At 42.6% G+C, this 23421-nt stretch overlaps 1 long non-coding RNA gene across 1 annotated transcript; it reads left to right on the forward strand.

The window, feature by feature from the left end:
• The first annotated feature begins 2574 nt into the window (after window positions 1–2574).
• LOC307226917 lies at window positions 2575–4055 on the forward strand. Its single transcript, XR_013843695.1, has 2 exons — window positions 2575–2751; window positions 3866–4055. It is a non-coding gene; the product is annotated as an uncharacterized lncRNA (long non-coding RNA).
• The last annotated feature ends 19366 nt before the right edge of the window (window positions 4056–23421 follow it).

Raw genomic sequence — 23421 nt, forward strand, 5'->3', positions numbered from 1 at the left:
TAGGACAAAGCAATGGTCCTCCTTGAGAGGTTCAGAGGTGGCAATACAAGAATGGGCTCCCCAATTGTGGAATGCTCTCCCCAGGAAGTCTCGCCTGGCACCTTCATTACATATCTTTAGGGCCCAGGCCAAAACATTCCTCTTCTCCCAGGCCTTTAGCTAATTAAACAATCTATGACTTTTTAAACTGCGCATAGGTTCTTGTTTTTGCTAATTATTATGTTATATATGCTGTGTTTTAATACTGCAAACTGCACTGTGATCCTCGGATGAAGAGTGCTATAGAAATTTAATAAAGAAGAAGAAAGGTAGCTTATCTCCACTTAACTGCAGTTGCAGATCGATCCTGCTGTAGCATTTGGGCTCTGCGTTAAAAGGCCTATTGCTACGCCTTTCATTTCATAGCATTTTTGCCCCACATATGTTTTCTCATAAGACTTTTTGTCTGCTTGCCTGTAACACATTAGCACTACAGTCCCTCTTGATGTATTTGTGTCAGGTCTAAATGAGTTGTTTTAAGATTGTTTGCAAATGCTTTGTCAAATATATAAATCATTCTCCATACCAAAAAAGGATTCTCTGGGTTTTATTGCCTAGAGGTATATGAATTAGATGGGGAAAGTCTTAAGCAATTGCTTGCAAGACTGATGTTCTATCCTTGTTTTCCCCAGTTCAGGGCAATTTCAATGTTGCAGTAACCAGAAATCAATGTTGCTGCTGCTTCAATTTAAAGCTTTTATTGGAGAAGAGAGAGGTACTGTATTACATTGAAATAATCCTTGTTATCTACTACAATCGCTAAGCAAAACTCCACTTCTCTTGTTTAGCTGAGCTAAATATCACACTGACAATCACCGTTCCCTCCTACCTGACCATTACATTTTCACTCCTGAAGTAGTTTCCAAAATTTTGTGAACTACAAGTGGAGAAGTAAATACCATGTCTGAGTGGATGTAGCCGCAGGAAACAGGTTAGCTGACTGCTTTCCAACTGCATATTCTTAATGTGCCCCAGACATATTTTGTCTTCCTTTCACCTTGAGATATTATGAAAGAAGTAGTTAACCTACATCTCAGACAATAATGTCTGGGAATCAGTGTGTTTTTACATAAGTAGAATGTGTCCTTTTATTTAAAATGCATCTCTGGGTGATTTGTGGGGCATAGGAATTTGTTCATTTTTATTTATTTTTTTCAAAATACAGTCCGGCCCACCACATGGTCTGAGGGACAGTGGACCAGCCCACAGCTGAAAAAGGTTGCTGACCCCTGGTCTAGGTCTTTGCTTCTGGAACTAAGTTTTGAGTTCTGGTTGAAATTTAGGGACTGGGTTTGGAAACTGGAAACATCAATTTGGGGATTGGGGACTGCTCTGATGGAAGTAGTTTCAGTCATGTGACACTCCTGGCAAAATGAAAAGAAGGACGTCAACTTTTGTTTGTGATTCCTAGTTGTGATCCAAGCCACATACTCACTTGCTACAATTGCCATTTGTGGCTTGTAGCTATTGCATTTGTTATCATACCGATGGTGATGATGATGATGACGACGACGACGACTCTGGGCAGCTCCCAACAGAATATTAAAAACACGATAAAACATCAAATATTAAAAACTTCCCTAAACAGGGTTGGCTTCAGATGTCTTCTAAAAGTCAGATAGTTGGTTGTTTCCTTGACATCTGATGGGAGGGCGTTCCACAGGGTGGGCGCCACCACTGAGAAGGCCCTCTGCCTGGTTTCCTCTAACCTCACTTCTCACAGTGAAGGAACTGCCAGAAGGCGCTCGGAGCTGGACCTCAGTATCCGGGCTGAACGATGGGGGTGGAGACGCTCCTTCAGGTATACTGGGCCGAGGCCGTTTAGGGCTTTCAAGGTCAGCACCAACACTTGTGCTGGGAAACATTCTAGGAGCCAATGTAGGTCTTTCAGGACTGGTATTATATGGGCATGCATTCCATTTCTGTGCAGGCGGGGGGCGGTCACGGTGAGTGAGAGGGGGTTTGCAGTGCGTAGGCCAGCTACGGTGGAATTTCTTTGCATGCATTTCATGTTTTCCGTGGGCAGGGGGAGTGACTGGGGGGGTGTTGGAGAGTGAAAAGGGGGGTTGCAGGGTCTGGTCCAGTGCATGGGGAGAGTTTTTGAGCGGGCAGAGGAGGCAGGAGTGGGTTGGACCTAGAGAGCGAAAGATGGGGTTTGCACTGTTAGGATCATCCTACTCTCATGTGGGACGGGGGTGGCGCTGTGGGTTAAACCACAGAGCATAGGGCTTGCCAATCAGAAGGTCGGCGGTTTGAATCCCCGTGACGGGGTGAGCTCCCGTTGCTCGGTCCCTGCTCCTGCCAACCTATCAGTTCGAAAGCACGTCAAAGTGCTTAAGTAGTTAAATAGGTACCACTCCGTTGGGAAGGTAAACGGCGTTTCCGTGTGCTGTTCTGGTTTGCCAGAAGCAGCTTAGTCATGCTAGCCACATGACCCAGAAACTGTATGCCGGCTCCCTCGGCCAATAAAGTGAGACGAGCGCCGCAACCTCAGAGTCGGTCACAAATGGACCTACTGGTCAGGGGTGCCTTTACCTTTACTCTTGTATAGGTCCCTGGCAGAGACACATGCCTGACTGGCAAGTTCTTTCCCTCCTGGTTGAGAGCAGTGGGAGGAGAGAGAGTTTTTGCATGGACAGAGGCAGGTGGGTCTGGGGCAGAGACGTGGAGACTTGGAGTCATTGTAATGGATTGAAGTCATTTCTGCAACAGGTAAAGTGATTTTAGCCCTCCAATTCCCCTCTGACCGGTCCCATATTTTGCTTGACCTGTCCTTTATTTTGTCCGACCAAAGGTCGCAACAGTAGGGATGGGGGTTAATGGTCTGTTCACTGCATGATTTTATCTGAATCAGACCTGATGTACTCTTTCTCGACAATGGACATGCACACACAAGAAAACACACACACATGCATTGCCTGTCACACTGCCAACTAGACAGCTTACCTTCTGCAGCCGGCCAAAATGTGGTTTCAGTTGATTCTGTCTTTATGCCTCTGAGCTACTAATTTAGAAATGCTAGGTTTCCCTTTGTTTTTCTCCTAAGCTGTTTGCTCTTGTTTAATTCTGTTTTATTGAGTTACAGCACAGCAAACACTGCTTCAGGCCTTCCTACTTCACTTTCAGTTCTTGCAACGTTCTAAACAGGGTCAGGAGATATATATATATATATATATATATATATATATATATATATATATATGCAGCATGTAAGAACAACAAGGTTTATAGCAGGATCTGGTTCTCTTCTTATTTCTGTTGGGGAGAAAGGATCATCCCTAAATGGCAAATACATGATGCACATCTTGTAAATCACTCGTTTGAGTATGCACTAAGTTTAATGAGATATACCAGGCACAGGCAAACTCGGCCCTCCAGCTGCTTTGGCGCTACAACTCCCATCATCCCTAGCTAACAGGGCCAGTGGTCAGGGATGATGGGAGTTGTAGTCCCAAAACATCTGGAGAGCTGAGTTTGCCTATGCCTGAGATATACAATATCTAATACATACATACATACATACATACATACATACATACATACATATCTAATACACACATTTTGGAAAGTATGAATAGGGTTGATTCACCTTTAAATAAGAACTGAATTGAAATTCTCCTCCATCCCTCCTGAGATCTAATAAAAACTTATCAAAACATAACTTATTTGTGAACGGGCCGTTATTTGCGTCTGCTTTGGAGATTCCCAAAAGAATGGATTGTAAATATGTGTAAGAACCAACTTTTTAATAAGTAAATAAATAAATTTGTGATTTAATTGTCTTCTTTCTCTCTCTCTCTCTATCTCTCCCTCCCTCTCTCTGTAGACATCTCCTTCAATTTCAGAGCACCAAAATGAATATGAAATATCTCAAAAATAAGGCAGACATTTAAGGAAACAAGAGGCTGATTGCGTAAAGATAGAAAACCGAAACGGAATATGAACAAGATCACTTTTTCCACAGCCCCTTGACGCTTGCAGTCAATTAAAAAGTGGTTTATATGAAAAGAGAAAAACTGAATAAGGTTGAGGATGTGTATAGCAGGGCTTCCTCAGATTCAGATGATGTGTGGATCTCTTATTACTTGGGGAATCTCTGAAAATATCCCTGGGTAGGGATGGAACACCTGGGTGGGTGGATGCCATTTTATGATGAAGTGCTAGATGGATAACAGGAGGATAAAATATTGCATTCATTCTGTGTTTTGGAATTCTGGTATAATATTGCTGCATTTCAAAATAAAAATATGATTTTAAAAAATAAATTTAAAAACCTATTCTGTGCAGATGAGACGAAATGCCAGGCTGCAGTTGCTTAATTTGAGCACCTTCATTTCATTGTTGCTGGGCTATACTGTAAATCTCAAGCATATTAAACACCCATTAAAGCCTTATTATAAGTCACCCAAAGCTGAACTTTCAAGCAAGCGCTGAGAAATCATTTTACCTGCAAGGTCTGCTGCTTTGGGAGAGAGCTGTCATTCCAACCCCCTCCTTAAGGCAGCTATTGAGTCCTCGCAGCCTATTAAAATATTCTAATCCCCATGCTAAGCATATGTTTTGGATCAGCAGGCCAAAAAACTACCGGCTTTCATTATCATATTGAAATCAGCACAGAAGGAGAAATGTCTTTATATGTGGTCTATCAGTTTGCCAGTTTCCCCAGCATGTCAAAGACTGAGATTCAGGAAAAGCGGCTTGTTGATGTCATCAGGCAGGGTCTGGTTCTATCACAGAGTTGTTAATTCCTGGATGTAATAAATCAGATACATAGATTGCTTCTGAGAGTGTGTCCAGCAGTCAAGAGAAAGAGATGGAGGCATGGAGGTCCAGGGAGGGGGGTGGGAACTGGAGGGAGGAGGAAAATTAAGAAAAAAATAATGGGGGGCTTTGCTCTATTTCTTGGTGGTGCATTTTGTTCTTTGTGTTTCTTAGTAGAAAAAAATAGATTTAAAGTATCTTGTGCAGCATTTTTCAGAATTATGAGTTAGGTTATTTAGTTTTTAAAGCAGTGCTTTAGATGTAGATGTAGGTAAACTCCCAGGAATTTAAAGGAGGAGACTGTCCACACACACAATATACCATGGGGCAGGTTCCCCTCTCTCCCTCTGGAAGTCCAACACCATCTCCTTTGTCTTGCTAATATTTAGATGCAAGTTGTTCTCTAAGCACCATGTAGATACTTTTTGAACCTCCCCCCTGTACGCTGTTTCAACTCCGCCTTCAATTAGGCCCATTATGGTAGTGTCATCTGCAAACTTATTAATTACTATGGATGGATCAGATGATATGCAGTCATATGTGTACAATGAGTACAGGTAGGGATTTAAGATTAAGATTATTTCTTCAGACCTTCCTTTGATCAGTAACTAGTGCCCATTGGACTGATAGGACAGAAGACAGAGAGGCCAAGACCCATTGACAGGCAGACCCAATGACAGGCAGAGCCAACTAATTCTACTTTTGCCCCATCCTCCTCCCTTCTGACTTCTAGGAGGAGCAACACTGAGACTAAGGAAAAGGAAGATGATAGGAAGTTCCACCTCCTGGGATGGTTGTAAGGAAGAAGAAATTCTAGCCAATGATTTGTGGTTCTGGTGTTATTTTTATAAATGTAAAGAAGTAAATGAACTCCACCTACAGTATGCTCACTTTGTATATCAAATATGACACAAATGTTGTAAGTCTCCAGCCTTCTCTGCTTCCAAAAGGAACCAAACCAAAGAAATGCTGTCCCTGGAGTGAGCTTCTCATCTGTCTGAGAAATGGGGAGCATGCAGCACTATGCTGCCTTTGTGGTTCCTTCATTTTATTGTTATATGCCAGAATCACACATCTGAAATACTTTCTGTATCCCTGGACGATTGCAGCAAAATAGGACAGCTGGTTTTCATTCCCTTTGTGTTATGTCATCCTCCATTCTAGGTTTGGCAAAACTATGCTGGGTATCAATGTTCCCTTCTTATTCATAGTCAGATATTGCTATATTTATGCTGCAAGAAAACTTTCCTAATGAAAAATAATTTGTCAAAATGCATTCTGAGCTTTTGGTTAAGGATGGGTGAGGCATTCAATTCAGTTCACATTTTTAGGAGAACTTAGCACATTTTCCAAAATTAAATGAAAACCGAAACGCAGCCATCCTGTCAAATACTCTTTTCCATATTTTGGAGTTCTCCATCCAAGCACTTTGTATAAAAATACACATATCAGTGAAAGTAAAATACAAAATTGCATTATATTAAGGGGGTATTTTTTAAAACAAAAACCTAAAACAAAAAATAAAGTGTCAAATGACATACAAAAATATGTTCACACTAAAATGCTGAAGAATTTTCATAAGGATTTAAGCAATCAATCAATCAGAAATTATTGCAAAAAAATGTGAATTGAATATCTGATTGGAAAAGTGGAAAACACAGAAAACTGGAATGTGGTAGATCTGTCCATTTACTTTGAATTATACAATGAAGATTCCCTGCAATGGTAAACATAATCCAAAAATAGTACCATCCTAAAGCAGGAAGACCATCTTTTTAAATTACATGTCTGCCAACATTTCTCTGATGAAAATAGGGACATCCTAAGGAAACGTGGGACATTCCAGGATCAAATCAGAAACCAGGATGGCTTTGGGACTGTCCCTGGAAGATAGGGACACTTGGAGGGTCTGTCATTATAACCTACATGCTTTCAATCTGAAAAGCTATTATTGGTTTTAGTGCTAGGAACTTCAGGAAGGAAGCCATCAGGAACTGAGGACTGTAGGGCATCATCCACTAGCATTATCCCAAGTTAAATCTGTGACTCTATGGCTGGTATTTTTTACAGAGAATGAACCTGCACTTTGGCAATCCCTCAGTGTCCAACAATCTCCATTCAAGAGACTGGAAACAGACATAAAACGCTTCCACGTTATTTCTGTGACAAGGCAGGCAGGGTAGATCACACACTTTGGGGGCAAAATCAGTTTTTAAAAAGAGACATTTTTGAGATGTTTTCATGGGGAAATGGCACTGCCGACATGCGATGCCATACGTCCAGATTTTCAAAGACATTTACCTGATTTTTGCCTTGACACTGCTGCCAACTGCATTATTCTGGATACGTCCGGAGAAAATCCAGACATGTAGCAACCCTAAAGAATGCTAGGGAGACATGGCAAAACCTTAGAGGAACATTGAAACAAAAAACAACTAGAGAATGGATAATATTCAAGAACTGTGTAAAACTTTATTGTACAAATAATTCCATATTAGCAGAAATTGCGTGATATTTGTAAAGAAAACGATTAGAGGAATATATACAAAGTAGAAAGAAATGAATCTGTGTAGAAATCTGTGTTAAAAAAGAATGTTTATATTACAGTATAATGAGAAGGATGGGAAGGATTGTGTTGATGAACACTTTTATTGTGTAAATAATGATGTCTTGACTTTTCTTTTCCTCTTTTCTTTTTCTTTTTACTTTGTATCTTTGTTATTTCTTTATTTATTTTCTTTTCCTCTTTTTTCTTTCTTTAAAAATTTTCTATTCTCTACATAATTTTATTTTTCTTCATATGTAAAGCGATAGCATATAATGTTTGTATAGATATATAAACTTTTAATCAATAAAGAATTAAAACAAAAACAAAAACCCTGCCTTTCTGGAACAAAGGAAGCTTGTTTAACCCTGGGTTGATGCCTTTGAATTATGGTGCTGGAGGAGACTCTTGAGAGTCCCATGGACTGCAAGAAGATCAAACCGATCCATTCTTAAGGAAATCAGCCCTGAGTGCTCACTGGAAGGACAGATCCTGAAGCTGAGGATCCAATACTTTGGCCACCTCATGAGAAGAGAAGACTCCCTGGAAAAGACCCTGATGTTGGGAAAGATGGAGGGCACAAGGAGAAGGGGACGACAGAGGACGAGATGGTTGGACAGTGTTCTCAAAGCTACCAGCATGAGTTTGACCAAACTGCGGGAGGCAGTGGAAGACAGAAGTGCCTGGCGTGCTCTGCTCCATGGGGTCACGAAGAGTCGGACACAACTAAACAACAACAACACTGTTTGTTCATCCAGCCCAGTATTGTGTACTGTTCATTTCAGGAAGAGGTTAATCTAAATCTGAGCCAGGTCAAAACAAGAAGCAGAAATCAAAATGGCGGGTAGCAGAAGGGAAACAGGAATGGGGAAATAAAATATTTGGGGCTGGGGGATAAAATACAAAAATGTTCAGATAGGAGGGAACCTTTGGGGGGGGGGATGGCAGCCGCCACTCTTCTCCCACCAGTAATGTCTCCAAGGGTGTATGGGGGGGCAGAGGGGGCAGGCTGCCCTGGGTACCACTTGAGGGGGTGACAAGATGGCCCACTGCCTCCCCCCAGCTGTAGAGTGGCTGAGGGCATGCACGGAGTCAGTATGGGTGCCGCTCGCGCAGCGTCCATATGGGCTGCTGCTCACGTGTGCCATCCATATGGGTGTCCATACTGGATGCCACGCATGCGCCACCGGGCGGTTTGCTCCGTCCCTCGGCGTCCTGCCCCGGGTGCCAGAGAGGGTTCCTCCACCACTGAATGTCTCTAGTATGATGCTACAATGTAATTGAACTACTCCAGTGGGTAGCTAGTGAATTACGGTATTCCAGTGGGAAAATGATGGGATAATGGTTCGATCCCCTCACGGGACACAATTCATTTAAAATGGCAAGCTATTTAAGTGTCATTGTAGCTCCAGATTTCTTTAGAATCAAGGTACCCAGATTCATCACCGACAGAGAAGCAAAACTGTGGTCCTTTCTGTGCAGAAGAAAATAACTTTCCAAACTTACTAGGAGAAGGAAGTTCTGTCCATTCATTTAAAAGGATAGATTGCCACACTGCAAAAATTAATCATCTAGTTAACATTTCAAAACTGAGAAAGATTACAACTGATGAGATTTAAAGTCCCTTCACACACCCCTAAATACCACCCCTAAAAAATAATTATCCTCTGCTTAATGAAACATCAACTTGTCTGAAAAGGTAGAACGTCATTTTGACAGGTTCCTGTTGATGCTTCTGTGCTTGCTGAAAAGCAATTAGCCACCAAGGGCCCCTATCACTCCTTTATATATTTATTTTTCTTAAATAAACAAGTTGATGTAATTATATATATTGGGGGGTGGGGGGGTGCAAACAACCTGGCTTTTATAATATTCATCAGAGGAGAGGAAAATGTCTGTTGATTTTGCCTCATTTTCAAGACAGGAAGCCAAAGAGGCATGTCATAAATCCATAAAGTACCACTTTAACTATAACAGAAGCTTTTAATGAGAGACTTGGGGAAATATTTCAATTCTGTTCAATAAGGGACAGATCAGGCAGGCTCCTCTGCAGATGGCAGGATGCTTCCCCTCCCCCTTTGGGGCCAGATGCACATGCAAATAGGGAATGAAGTTGTCAATCAGTCATCATGAGCGCACCGTGCAATCTGTCACTCAAGCTGCGCCAGGGAAGCCAGAAGAGGCTCACAAGACTGCAGCACTTGCGTATGATCTGCGATTCAAATGGATGCTTGTGGTGTGTGTAATGGCAGTGGAGGTCCTCCTTGCTCAACCCTCTGCTTCTGTTATACAAAGCCCTGGGTCTGTAATGAAAGGGATGTCTGAGTAGGCGGCGTAGCATAAAATTTAGAGTGTTAATCCCCCACACTTTCTGGGTTTATCATGAATTGCATCTGACCGCAGTAAAGTCCCATAACAACTTCTGAATGCTAACCCTGAGCTCAGGTCCACAAAGTGAAGCGAGCACATTGTCAGGCTCCAGGAATCAGCTTCCTCCCTCCATGGCAGTAGATAAGCAGAACAAAGGAACAGGAGTCTTCTTACCAGTTAGAAACTTTAATAATCACAGCGAGAAAACAAAGAATCCATCTCCTAGAATGGCGGTGCTCCCAATTAAGGCTTTCCCTTATGTCCCTATTAATCTACGTCACTTCTACGTCTTGTAATCTGAGCTTGTCCCCTCTGTGCTTCGTGTGCTTTCTGCTCTGCCACTTTCTGATCTCTTCTTGACCTTGGGGAGAGTGGATGAATGCTTTCCCGAGACAGTGAATTTGTTAACCCTCTCTCTCCCAGTGTTTCTTCTCCTAGCTGTTCCCCATCCAGTATTTCCCAGCTTCTGCCTTCTGACCTATGTCCCTCTGCAAACCACTGTTTCAAATCTATACTGTCCTCCTGCTCTTGGGAGGTTTGAGGATCAGGAGCAGGGGGAGAGGGAGGCTCCCACCATTCCTCCTCATTACAGCCCTCCTCAGCACGGTCCCTGGCATCATGCAGAATGCATTTAATCCAGTACTAAACAGCCACATCTATGTGAGCCCACTGGATCAGACAATGCCCAACTAGTCTTGCCTCCAGGTTTAAGCTGTAGGTTAGGGTTGCCATGTGTCCTCTTTTTCCAGAACACGTCCTCTTTTTCAGGGGTAAAAGTTCTCGTCCTCTGTTGTCCCCTTCTCCTTGTGCCCTCCATCTTTCCCAACATCAGGGTCTTTTCCAGGGAGTCTTCTCTTCTCATGAGGTGGCCAAAGTATTGGAGTCTCAGCTTCAGGATCTGTCCTTCCAGTGAGCGCTCAGGGCTGATTTCCTTCAGAATGTGTAGGAATGAAAATCACGACAGACGAGTAGTAGAATGGATAGGTTTGATCTTTGGGCAGTCCATGGGACTGGGTAAAGGTAAAGGGACCCATGACCATTAGGTCCAGTCATGCCCGACTCTGAGGTTGCAGCGCTCATCTCACTTTATTGCTGAGGGAGCCAGCGTACAGCTTCCGGGTCATGTGGCCAGCATTACTAAGCCGCATCTGGCGAACCAAAGCAGCACACGGAAACGCCGTTTACCTTCTCGCCAGAGCGGTACCTATTTATCTACTTGCACTTTGACGTGCTTTTGAACTGCTAGGTCGGCAGGAACAGGGACCGAGCAACAGGAGCTCACCCCGTCGCGGGGATTCAAACCGCCGACCTTCTGATCAGCAAGTCCTAGGCTCTGTGGTTTAACCCACAGCGCCACCCATATCCCATGGGACTGGGTACCTTGCATCAATTGAAGCAGCAGAAACTTTGTAACATGGTGGCAATGACTAGCTTTGGATTTGAGGGCATTTAAACAGATTTTTCTTTTCTAGTCCAACCAAGTTGCAATGCAGGGAAATACAGTTGTTGCAGACGAAGATCAAACCTGCAACCTTGGCATTATCAACACCACATTCTAACAAACTGAGCTATCCAGGATGGCAGAGGTAGTGTGTTTCTGAATACCAGCTGCTGAAAACTGCTATTTCACTCAGATTCTGCTTGCAGCCTTCCCATGGGTCACTGTGAGAACAACATGCCAGACCAGATGGACCTTGGGCTTGGTCCAACAGGACTCTTTTTGTGTTTGTATGTGAATCAGGCCAAAAGTTATGATCTGCCTTCAAATCCCAACCTCCTTAGCTATGCCCTGGATTCAGAAAATCCTTATCCTTGGATGAGTCCAGTCAAGTGAAATGTTATTTCTGGTTCAGACTGTTCTAGTCTGTTTAGTAGCAAACTGAATTTTCGTCTCAGCTACTGTATATGCAGCTGCCTCTTGTGAACCAGATCTTGCAACCTTTCATAAATGTGCTTTATAAGGGCTCTATTTGCATTGAGATCAATGTGTGAAAACCTAGAGCAGCTGTAGAATTACATGCCCCAGAAATCCATATTACATGAAGGCAAAGCAATTCAAAGAGTGTGGCAGAAAAGATTTCCCAGTGCTAAACTTTATTGAATAGTGAGAAGTAACTGCTACCCACTTCAATGGGTATTGAACCCCTTTGCAGATACTTTGATGCATACCCCTCTTCTCTGGTCAGCAAGAAGTTGCAGGAGTGCAGAGTTGACCCAGTTTAACATGCCAGTACCTTGTCTAAGCTGATAGTCCTCCGTGTCTGACCACACATGTTCTTCTATTGGTAGTTATGCAGCCCAGAGGTTTGAAAGGATTGAAGAATTGATGTAGAAAACAGTAGCTGATAAAGGCTTTCTGGGAACTGATATACAGTGGTACCTTTAGTTATGAACTTAATTTGTTCTGCAGGTCCGTTCTTAACCTGAAACTGTTCTTTACTAGAGGCGTGCTTTTGCTAATGGGGCCTCTTGCTGACGCTGTGCCGCCAGCACACAATTTCCGTTCTCATCCTGGGGCAAAGTTCTCAACTCGAGGTAACTCTCCCAGGTTAGCGGAGTTTGTAACCTGAAGCATTTGTAACCTGAGGCGTTTGTAACTTGAGGTACCACTGTATAATGACCTGAAAAAAATGTTTAAAATAACTTTTGTAAAACAACAACAACAACCCAGAAGCCTTCTTATTAGGAACTGTAGGTACTGACATCCAAAAGGAGCAGGAAAGACTTTTTATGCATGTGGCAACAGCAGCATGGATGCTATTAGCCCAGAGAAGAATGGCAAACTAAGCTTTTAGACTATGCTGAAATAGCAAAACTGACTGGAAAGCTCAGGGACCAAGAAGACAAGGAATTCAAGAATGAATGGGGAAAGTTTATAATTTATTTAGGAGACCACTGTAAGCAGATGAAAACATTAGCAAGATTTTAATCTCACTTGTAATGTAACAAATACTATGGATAATACGGATAGATATAAAATATAGACTAAGAAATAATATGCAGTTGAAAATGTTGACAATAGGACCCATGGAGGGAATGGGGGGAAGTCTCAAGATACAGAGTAATCTCTTTATATGGATGTGTATTTGGTATGGCTATAAATTTATATTTGTAAAATCAAATAAAAATGATTTTTTAAAAAGAGAAAACAGTAGCTGATTACTCGTGGAATGGCACCAGTCTGTGGACCATCACCTTGTGTAATACCATTGTAGAAGACAACACAGAACTGGAACAAGGGTATAGAACTGTGCTACTTTGATGAAATTCTCTATGGTGTCAAAAGTGATCCATAAATGTTCCATAATAGTTCTTAGAGTATTCTACAGTATCGAATGTCATCACAGCATTATTTATTTAGGAAAAAAAGCACTGAATAGCCATATTGAAAGAGGCAAAGGCTATGAAAATGAATGAGGTTATAGAATGGCAAGCAATACTTTGTGCCAGAAATAACATCCCTCTCCCCTCCCCTCCGCTAGCCTCATTTTCAGTTCAAAGCATGTGTGTTTCCTAATTGAGGATGATTTAAAATGTGACTTTTATAAATTCAGTCCAGAGATCGGGTTCCAATGCTTCTGGCTAGGTGCTTGCAACACAATCCAAGGAAAGGAAATGTTTTGCAGAAAGATCTAAGCATCTTATCTGCTAATAGCTCACCCCAGCCATATTTACTGGGTGAAAGCACTTGTGTAGACCTTGCTTCTCCCAGCCAACTTTCCCATCAGCTGTATTGATCTGACATGAACTAGACAACTCAAGCGGGGTGGGAGACATCTTACAGATCTGAAGCATGGGAGATCAGAAGCAATATTCCTAATCCTGGCCGCTAGTGTCTTCAGTGGAGATTTCCATGATCATACCAGAATTTTCAGGTGTGGTCTACTCCATCACAATGAGAGAAGTTGATATGAGCAAGATAAAATCAAGTTATACGGTTAGTTATCTGTGGTGTTGTGGTCCTGATGCTAAGGTAGAATGTGGAAAATCCAAGCTGAAGCCCTCGCTTTCTAATGGAGCTTAGCTGGTGATGTTGGTCAAAATATTAACTTTGAGTCTTTCCCCAACATGGTGTCTTCCAGATTTTTTGGACTACAATTCTCATCATCCTGGGCCATGCTACCTGGGCTGATGGGATTTGCAGTCCAAAAAATCTAGAACATCCAACTCCCAAGAGACTGTTATCTACTCACAGAGTAAAAAACTGGCAATGATCTACCCCTTTTGGTGGGGGGTGGTTCAGATCAAAGTTGTTGAGCTTCAGAGGGGCAGGTCAAAAACGTTGAGCTTTCTTTAGAGGGAAAAGGGAAAAGTTGCTCACCAAAAGATCGCTCAGGAAACAATCAGCCTCACAGCAAAAAGTCTATCTTCCTTTCTAGCGATCATGCAAGAATGGAGGACAGGGCGAGGGGGCGGGGGCAGATGCCCTTTTTCCCCAACAAAGGGACAAGAGCCTGCGATCGACTGCGATTGACAAAAAACTCCCAGGGGATTGACCAGTCAATTGTGGTCGACCGGTTGGACAGCCCTGATCTAGAAGCTGCCAGGTTGGAGAACGCTGGCCTAATGTATCTCCAAAAGTTGTTGGGGAACTCCAGTGTCACCCTGAGCAACTTGAAGAAAGGGCGAAAGCAAAGGTAACGTAATGAACAACCATGGCTCGTATATCATTGAACGCAATGTTTTATCTTATTTGTTATAAACAGAAAAGAGAAAGGATATGTTCCTCCTCTTACCAGTCAACCTGGTCTTTGGTATATGTAAATCTCATAAGCCAAACTCTGAAAGCAGCATTGGCGCGAATCCAGAGGTTTGATTATTTCTGTATTATACATTTCTAAGAAGTTGTGGTGCTGTGAAGTGCTGGGTGTGGAGCTGCTCTCGCAGCAGCAGCAGCATTGCCCCACAGGAATAAGGCAGTGGTGAGGTCAGGCTATGCGGGAACATCAGTAGGAGCACTGGTTTGGCTCCACTGGTGTGCCAATACATGGAAGCAGGAAAAGGCTTCTCTCCAGTCTTAGCACGGTGATCTCACAGCACTGAGACAAGAGATAAGCTACTGCCCAGTGCTTTTTAAGAAGCATATGACATCAGGTGGTCTCCCAGTGCTAAGATGAGAGATAAGTCCCCACTGCTTTCTTATACAGTGGTACCTCAGGTTAAGAACTTAATTTGTTCTGGAGGTCCATTTTTAAGCTGAAACTGTTCTCAACCTGAGGTACCACTTTAGCTAATGGGGACTTCTGCTGCCGCTGCACCGCCGCCAAACGATTTCTGTTCTCATCCTGAAGCAAAGTTCTTAACCTGCGGTACTACTTCTGGGTTAGCGGAGTCTGTAACCTGAAGCGCCTGTAACCTGAAGCATCTGTAACCCGAGCATAGCTGTCAACCTTCCCTTTTTTGCAGGAAATTCCCTTATTCCAGCGCCGTTTCCCGCTGCTTCCCGCTGCTATCCCGGATTGTTAGAAATCCCGTAGACTGTCCCTGGGACAGGTGAGGCTGCTGATCCCTTATTTTCGAGCTGCTGGTCCCTTATTTTCAAATCTGAAAGTTGAAAGCTATGAACCCGATGTACCACTGTATTGTCATAGAGAAATTAGAGTCTTATTTCTCATCTTAGTGCTGTGGTGCTTGGCCCTTATGTCTGATTTTAGTGCTTAGCACTTAGAGAAACGCTGCCTACTCTTTTAATAGTTCACTCTCCGGTCTTAGCACTGTACTGCAGTCTATATCTTAGTGCTTAGTGCTTTGATCAGAGGTAACAGATCTCCATGCCTGATGTCATATGACATCAGGTGCCTGGCAGGTGGGCAAAGTTAGCCCCACCAACCAAATTCAGAGGCTTGCTGCCCACAGGTTGGAAGACTGCCATGACTGCTGGAGGACTTTTCTGGTTCATAACATCATAGAATTGTAGAGTTGGAAGGGACCACAAGGCAGTAGCGGAGGAAGAGGAGTGCGGGGGGAGCACACTGCCCCCGGCAGTGCGATCCCGGTGGGGTGCCATTGCGGCTACACACACACACACACACACACACACGTGCTGGGTGCCACGCCCCTGTGGGTAGTGCGTCACATCCCCGGGATGTGTGCCCGTCCCGCCCCACCTGCTCTCCGCCCCCCGGTGCCGGAGCATGAAGCTCCACCACTGCCACAAGACTCATCTCGTTCAACCCCCTGCAATCCAGGAATCTTCTGCTCAATGTGGGGCTCAGACCCATGAACCTTGCTCTACTGACTTGTTCTTAGGCGCCAAGCTAGGAAAAACTTCAGCTGTTAAAACTCATCCAGCCACCCCTCGCCTTTATTAAAGAAAACAGGCTGTTTCGCGGCCTGTGTAAACTTCACAGCATAGTTAATCTCTGTAATGTAAAGATGGTGAAGCAGTTTTTTCCTCCGCTAACTGCGAGAAAATAATATTTTTTTCCCCTTTCGAAATGTATCGTCATAATTGCTTTTTAACAGCAGTAGCTCTAATTGGAGCAATTAGCGGTGTCACTTTATTCATTCCTTTTTTAAAGATCTCAAGCTGAGAGTCTGGAAGAGAATTAGAAGCAAAGGAAGAGGAAAAGATGGAGAACTCCCAATAAGCAAATTGGCAGCAGGACGTGTTCCATATGCCATGCATTAGGGGGTTCTGACAGAGCCAGAAGAAAGGAAATCTGAAGATGAGTTCAGAGATTTAGCCTGGCAGTAGACGCCTGCACCAACACAGGCTTTGGAAGCACACGAATCTGCCACCACATGTTCCATGTGAACCGATGTGGTGATCACACAGGGTCCCCGGACGTTTAGATCCCTGTGCCACCACTGTGCTCACTTCCCTGCTGCCACCAACCCGTTACTCTCGGGCAAACACCGAGTCCAGACAGTTGTTAAAGTGAACCAAATACTGTATTTTTTGCTCTATAAGACTCACTTTTTCCCTCCTAAAAAGTAAGGGGAAATGTGTGTGCGTCTTATGGAGCAAATGCAGGCTGCGCAGCTATCACAGAAGCCAGAACAACAAGAGGGATTGCTGCTTTCACTGCACAGAGATCCCTCTTGCTGTTCTGGCTTCTGAGATTCAGAATATTTTTTTTCTTGTTTTCCTCCTCCAAAAACTAGGTGCGTCTTGTGGTCTGGTGCGTCTTATAGAGCGAAAAATACGGTAAATAAGTTTATTTTATAAACATTAACAAGTTTATGGTTTCACAGATAATATTCTTGTCAGTATCTTAACTTTAGTTTCTTTACTGGCCTATACCTTCCTAATACCTTCTGACTGATTATCTCAACTGTTTGACTGACTCCTCTCTCACTCTCACACATTAGACTAGCCCAACCCACAGACTTATCTTCTCTGTCTCTTCTCTAACACCAGACCGACTTCTCAACCACACTAACTCTAACTCAGTGGGTTCCCATTGGTTAGTCATTTTACAATTAGTTAACCCTTTCCTTATGAACCCAGTATGATGTCACACACCTAGGAGGGCAAACGCCACAACCGACCACTCATGAAAGTGTATTTTTGCAATATGTACCCCATTTCCACTCCCCACCCCCCGACAGGAGGCTGGAGCTCTCCTGCCTCCTTCCCAAAGCTGGGTGGGCTTTGGGAAGGTGGCGGGAGGGCTTTTAGACCCTTTGGAGCATTGCGCCTCCCTCCCTAAGCTGGGCAGAACCTTTGGAAAAGTGGCACCAGTGAAACATTTAGGGGACTAGCTTAGTCCCCCAGCCCACCAACTGCAAACCACCGGCCACTCCACTCCACAAATAGGCACTTGCTTCTGGACCGTATGCTTACAAGAGTTCTTGACGACTGAACAAACACCACTGATCAAGTGTCTTATCAAATCAAAGAGCATTATGTTTCAATGGACGCTTCAGGCAGAAATAATCAAGGGTGATTTATTCTGTCTTCCCAACAATAGGGACGTTTGTGGTGCTGTGGTCTAAACAACCGAGACTCTTGGGCTTGCCAATTGTAAGGTTGATGGTTTGAATCCACACCCGTGAGCTCCGGTTGATCTGTCCCAGCTCCTGCCAACCTAGCAGTTCGAAAGCATAATATTGCAAGGAGATAAATAGGTACCACTGCAGTGGGAAAGTAAACAGTGTTTCTGTGCACTCTGGTTTCCATCATGGTGTCCCGTTGTGCCAGAAGTGGTTTAGTCCTGCTGGCCACATGACCCAGAAAGTTGTCTGCGGACAAACGCTGGCTCCCTTAGCCTGAAGCAAAATGAGAACCACACCCCATAGTCAAATTCAACTGGACTTAACTTTACCTTTACCTGTCTTCCCAACATTTCAAGAACGGTTAATTTTCAAGTATTACATGAACTTTCAGATGGCATAAAAGCCATTTCTGAAAACATAGAAGAATCTGGCAGAAGTTTAGCACTCTTTTTCATGTTGTTTTCAGGGGAAAAAATTGCTTGCAACCTCATTAACTTGGAAAATTGTGAGAGTTCCACATCTTAATTTTCCTGCCATTTTCCTGCCCATGGCAGTGCTGCTCACATGAGAAAATTTGGGGCAATATCCCAGCATACTGTTCTTTCCCACCAGAACAAATTTGCCCTGACATGGCAGTATGTTGATCAAAAGGCCACCATTTCATATCACAGCAGGTACTGCAGTGTAAAAGAAATGTTAGAAACTGGGACAGAAGCATCAGTAAAAATAATGAAATAAACCCAACGTCTGAATGAAGCCCAAGTGTTGAGTAACTATGTGTTGAGAGATGGTGACCAAGCCATTAACAAAAAGTAAAAAGCAATTGCTCTTCAAATAAATATTTATTATATTAAGCAATGTCAGATCTCTAAAAATAAATAACTCAATATATTTCAACAGGCTGCTGTTCTGTATTCTTTAATTACTGTATATCTGGACCTTAAAAATCTGACGTTCATTCAAACTAATTTTGCATTTTCTGAAATGCATAATGTTATCTTGGGGAGGGGGGGAATGATAAAAATCCATATGTTCCAACTCCTATATCAGATATTTTTGTGTTCTCTAACCAAAAGTGACAGAAATGCAAATATCCACTGATCTTCATAAAATGGCATTTCATTCCAAGAGGGAGAGAAAGATGATAGAAGTGTTGGGTGGAAAACAGGATGAACACTTATGAGTACTGAAATAAAAAAGGAAGTTCTTATTATTAAAGTTGAGGCAAAATTCTAAAACATTCCTGTTCACCCAGACATTTTGCTTGCTAAAAGCAGGGATTGGTGAATATAACAGGTTAAGTTTCTTGCCAATTTTCATTTTCCCCAATTTAAGTCCATTTCATGTCAGTTTGATAATATATTTTATATTTGTGTTGGTGTATGTATAATATTCTTTATAAAATATTCTCTCTCTCTCTCTCTCTCTCTATATATATATATGTTGAGAATAATATAGCCAGCAATTTAGTGTGGATTTCACCTAATGCATACATTTTTTGTATACAGCTTCACTTTATATATTATTTTTTAAAACATATTCCCCTACTATAATGCATTTCATGCTATTTTCACCACCATTTTGATGCACACTTCACCCTAGTATATGTATTTTGTACACATTACTTGGATGGAGAACTGTATCACAAAATTCAGACAATTTCGAATATTGTAGGGTGGCCCTTTCAGTTCATCGATTGCTTCGGAAAGTTCAGGTGAGGTAGCTCTGCCATTGATACAAACTGAATTAAATTTCTCCCCATCTCTTGTTGAAATACATTGTTTCTGACAACTTTGAAACTATTAGTTGGACAATACCGAGCTCGATGGACCAACAGTTTGACTCAGTATAATAATAATAATAAGGCAACTTTCCATGTTCCTGTGTAAATCCACTATGTTTTCCCAGCAGACATCTCCTTGGAGTGTGACTTCACAGCACAAACCCCCCTGACTTTAGCACTGAAAGTCACGGACCCCTTCAAATAACTTTTACGGCAGCTGGGCTTTTGTCACAGAAAGGTCAAGCCACTTATTGGTTAGCTACATCGGCTCTTTCCCATCTGCTCACATCTTTAGTTAATATAGAGCTATTCCTCCTCCAGTGGTTTCCAGATCTCGAAGGATGGCACTTCAGGATGGCAGATAATGAAATAAACAGGCAGAGACCTGCCCAGACGAAGACAAGGAATAGCCAAAAGAATATTTAGAAGCAGAAAGACCACAGGATGAGTCATAAGACATGTGTCAGAATAATTTACCAAATACTGTGTTTTAAGAACTGTATTATCACCCTCTGATTGCCTTATGAACATCTAGCAAAATGAGAACTCATCAAATAATTCATCTTACCCAATTCTTACTTATCAGAACTTTTCAACTTCGCTTTTTCACAGTGTCGCAAAGCCAGCGTCAAACATGTCCCAATTTAGATTATTTCATGGGAAGCCCTAAAAATAACAGCATTTTTAAAAGTCTGGTCACTGGAGAGGCTCATCTGAACTGAGAGTCTGAAATTAAAACAATTTTCATCATTTTCTTGCAATTGAGCTATAGCAAGCAGGCGTCTTCTGACACTCTCTGAGAGCCCGCTATTGGCACGAGCCTTTTAAAGAGCATTAAATTATTTCTTTGAATTCACCGCATTGACCTTGAAATGATCTTAGAAATGGGCATGGTGCACCTCTTGCCAATTTCCTGTCAATTTCTCACCTTATAATAGCCTGAAAGGGACTTATTCATTGCAGCAGTTATCCACCACCCAGTAACAAAGTTCTCTGAATGGCTTACAATACTTCCATATTTAAAATAAAAAAAATTAAGAACAACTTTCTGAAAGTAGGAGCTCTTCAACTGTGGAATGGACTGCCTCAGAAGGTAATGAAGGTTTTTAAGCAGAGGTTGGATAGCCATCTGTCAAAAATGCTTTAGTTGTGATTCATGTATTGCAGGGACTTCGACTCGATTACCCTCTGCGTCCCTTCCAACTCTACAAGTTTATGATTCAGTGGCAACGGCTAACATCAATACAGCAAGAACTCAACAGCACAAAATATAAGCTGTGTTCACTAGTGCTGGTGTAAAATCAGACTATTGCTCACTAAATTAGCTGGTGTTTAGCTTGTGTAAACTCACCTCACTTTTCTCCCGGTAGCATGTTTATAATTCTTCCTCCTCCATCTGCTTTAAGCTTACTCTTAGTGAACCTTTGTTTAGCTCCTTTGCTGGGCCATTTGTTCAAGATGAAGGAAATCTGCTACAAAGATAGCATGCAATCTTCTTCTTCTTCTTCTTCTTCTTCTTCTTCTTCTTCTTCTTTTCTTTGGCGATCACTCGTAGCCGAGCAAGATTGTCTTCCATAAACATGGTTTTAACAGTGAGTCCGTAAGTGACTGTGGAGGCCAATTCTGGATCCACACGTTCTTCCACAGTGGGGACATAGGATTCCAGGCGGGAATTGATCACGGTGTGGATTTGCTAAATGTGCCTTCCTCTTACAGCCAGTGCTTTTTTTCTTTTTTTTAAAAATATATATTTAGGGATACTCTCATTTTCCTACTCAAGTCTGATAGGTACAGGAGACACCAATACCATTGAATTTAGAACTGTTCTTGATCATCCCCCCATTATGGACAGCAAAAAAGTTCCACAAAGAATATTCTATATTCCATTTTTGCTATCCAAACTTGTAATGCATTTGCAAGGAACACGTGACTGACAGACTGCATATGTTGATTCATTTCTAAAATGCTTTCTTTTCTTAACCAATTTGCAGCGTGTGCCTTATGGCATTTTTTGGAAATGCACCTGGCTCTTTACAAATTGAACACTGCAATTGGCTGGTCTCTTGAAAGCATTTTTAGAGATGACATCTCCAAGCAAAACACATTAGAATTATTTCCTGTTGTTTTATTTGTCAAACATAGTGCATGACATCTGATTATGAAAGGCAATGTATTGACATCTAACATTCAGAGGACCAGACCCTGCCAACAGGCTGACGGATTGTTTTGCTTCTCCAATGCTCCCCCCCACCACCACTTTAAATCCTCTTTTATAATATTCAAAAGAGAATGTGCTTTTTCCTCTTCAGCACAAAAGGTTAGGATGAATGGATGACATCTCCCTCATTTGAACCCAAATAAATGGGCTAGATTAGCATTTGCCAAGCAAATGATGGCTATTACTCCTGCTTGTGGTTAAAATAGAAGCATTTCCCTCCTTCCAATGCCTTTTAATAGCAGAATTCAGGCGTGCTACCTGGCCTCTTGTGAATACAAAATGTTCTATGGAATGTTGGTAATTTTTAATCACATTTATTTATTCCATTCCATGCAAGAATGCAAGGCATTCTCCTAGAACTCATATTCGCTCTGAGTAGCAAAGTTAAAGAAAAAGATAACGTTTGCTTAGTTTAAGTCTCTTCTACATTTCTGGTTTGTAATTATTCTGCTAGACGGGTGAGGAAAGCCTGCTTGCCTTGGTTCAAACTACTCAAACTGCTCAATATTTGATCTGTAAATTCAAAAAATGCAGTGCAATATAGAAGTAAATCCTGGCCACGTTTCACATGAAGAAAAGTGAAGTGACCGATTTTGGATGTGGCAAATTGTAAGTTACAGTGGTACCTCGGGTTACAGACGCTTCAGGGTGCAGACGCTTCAGGTTACAGACTCTACTAACCCAGAAATAGTTAAGAACTTTGCTTCAGGGTGAGAACAGAAATCGCGTGGCGGCAGCGTTAGGCCCTATTACAGTAGCTAAAGTGGTACCTCAGGTTAAGAACAGTTTCAGGTTAAGAACGGACCTCCAGAGCGAATTAAGTTCTTAACCCGAGGTACCACTGTATATAATTTGCTATTTCATTTATTTTATTGCATTGCAGGCCTTGGGTTTAAAAAAAAAAAGTGCACAGAAAGCTGATTGGATTTCTGCCTCTGCAATTTAAGTAACAATGCATGACAGGCACAGACTTCCGGGACACACGTGAACAGAGGGCAGAAAGCAGGAGAGCTGAATCCCAATTGTTCAGAAATGCCCCATCTCAATAAACTCTTATTGCTTTTGCGGCAGGAAGTAACAATCAGCCCTACAGGAGCACTCAGAGATTACTGTGGCCATGGAAGTTAACCCTTTTTTAAAAAAAAACAACATTATTTTTCATACGACTTATCTTAAATAAAACCACTATTTCATTCGGATTATTGGAGCATGATAATCTAGTCACCAGAAGGCTTATCTGTCCCAGATGCCAAGATGGTAGGGACCCCACAAAGCCAGGCTGTTGCTTTCGATTTTCAGGAGGGGGAAAATTGTAATTGCAGAATGTTTGTTTGAGACACCCCTATCTGAGCAGGCGGGACGCGGGTGGCGCTGTGGGTTAAACCACAGAGCCTAGGACTTGCCGATCAGAAGGTCGGCGGTTCGAATCCCCGCAACAGGGTGAGTTTCCATTGCTCGGTCCCTGCTCCTGCCCAACTAGCAGTTCGAAAGCACGTCAAAGTGCAAGTAGATAAATAGGTATCGCTCCGACGGGAAGGTAAACGGCGTTTCCGTGCGCTGCTCTGGTTTCGTCAGAAGTAGCTTAGTCATGCTGGCCACATGACCCGGAAGCTGTACACTGGGTCCCTCGGCCTATAGAGCGAGATGAAAGCGCAACCCCAGAGTCGGTCACGGCTGGACCTAATGGTCAGGGGTCCCTTTACCTTTATCTGAGCAGGCATTGTCTCAGGCCACAAAAACAGAGAGGGGTGGTTGAAAATGCTG

Source organism: Podarcis cretensis, assembly GCF_951804945.1.
Source record: "Podarcis cretensis genome assembly, chromosome: 11".
Classification (NCBI taxonomy): Eukaryota; Metazoa; Chordata; class Lepidosauria; order Squamata; family Lacertidae; genus Podarcis; species Podarcis cretensis.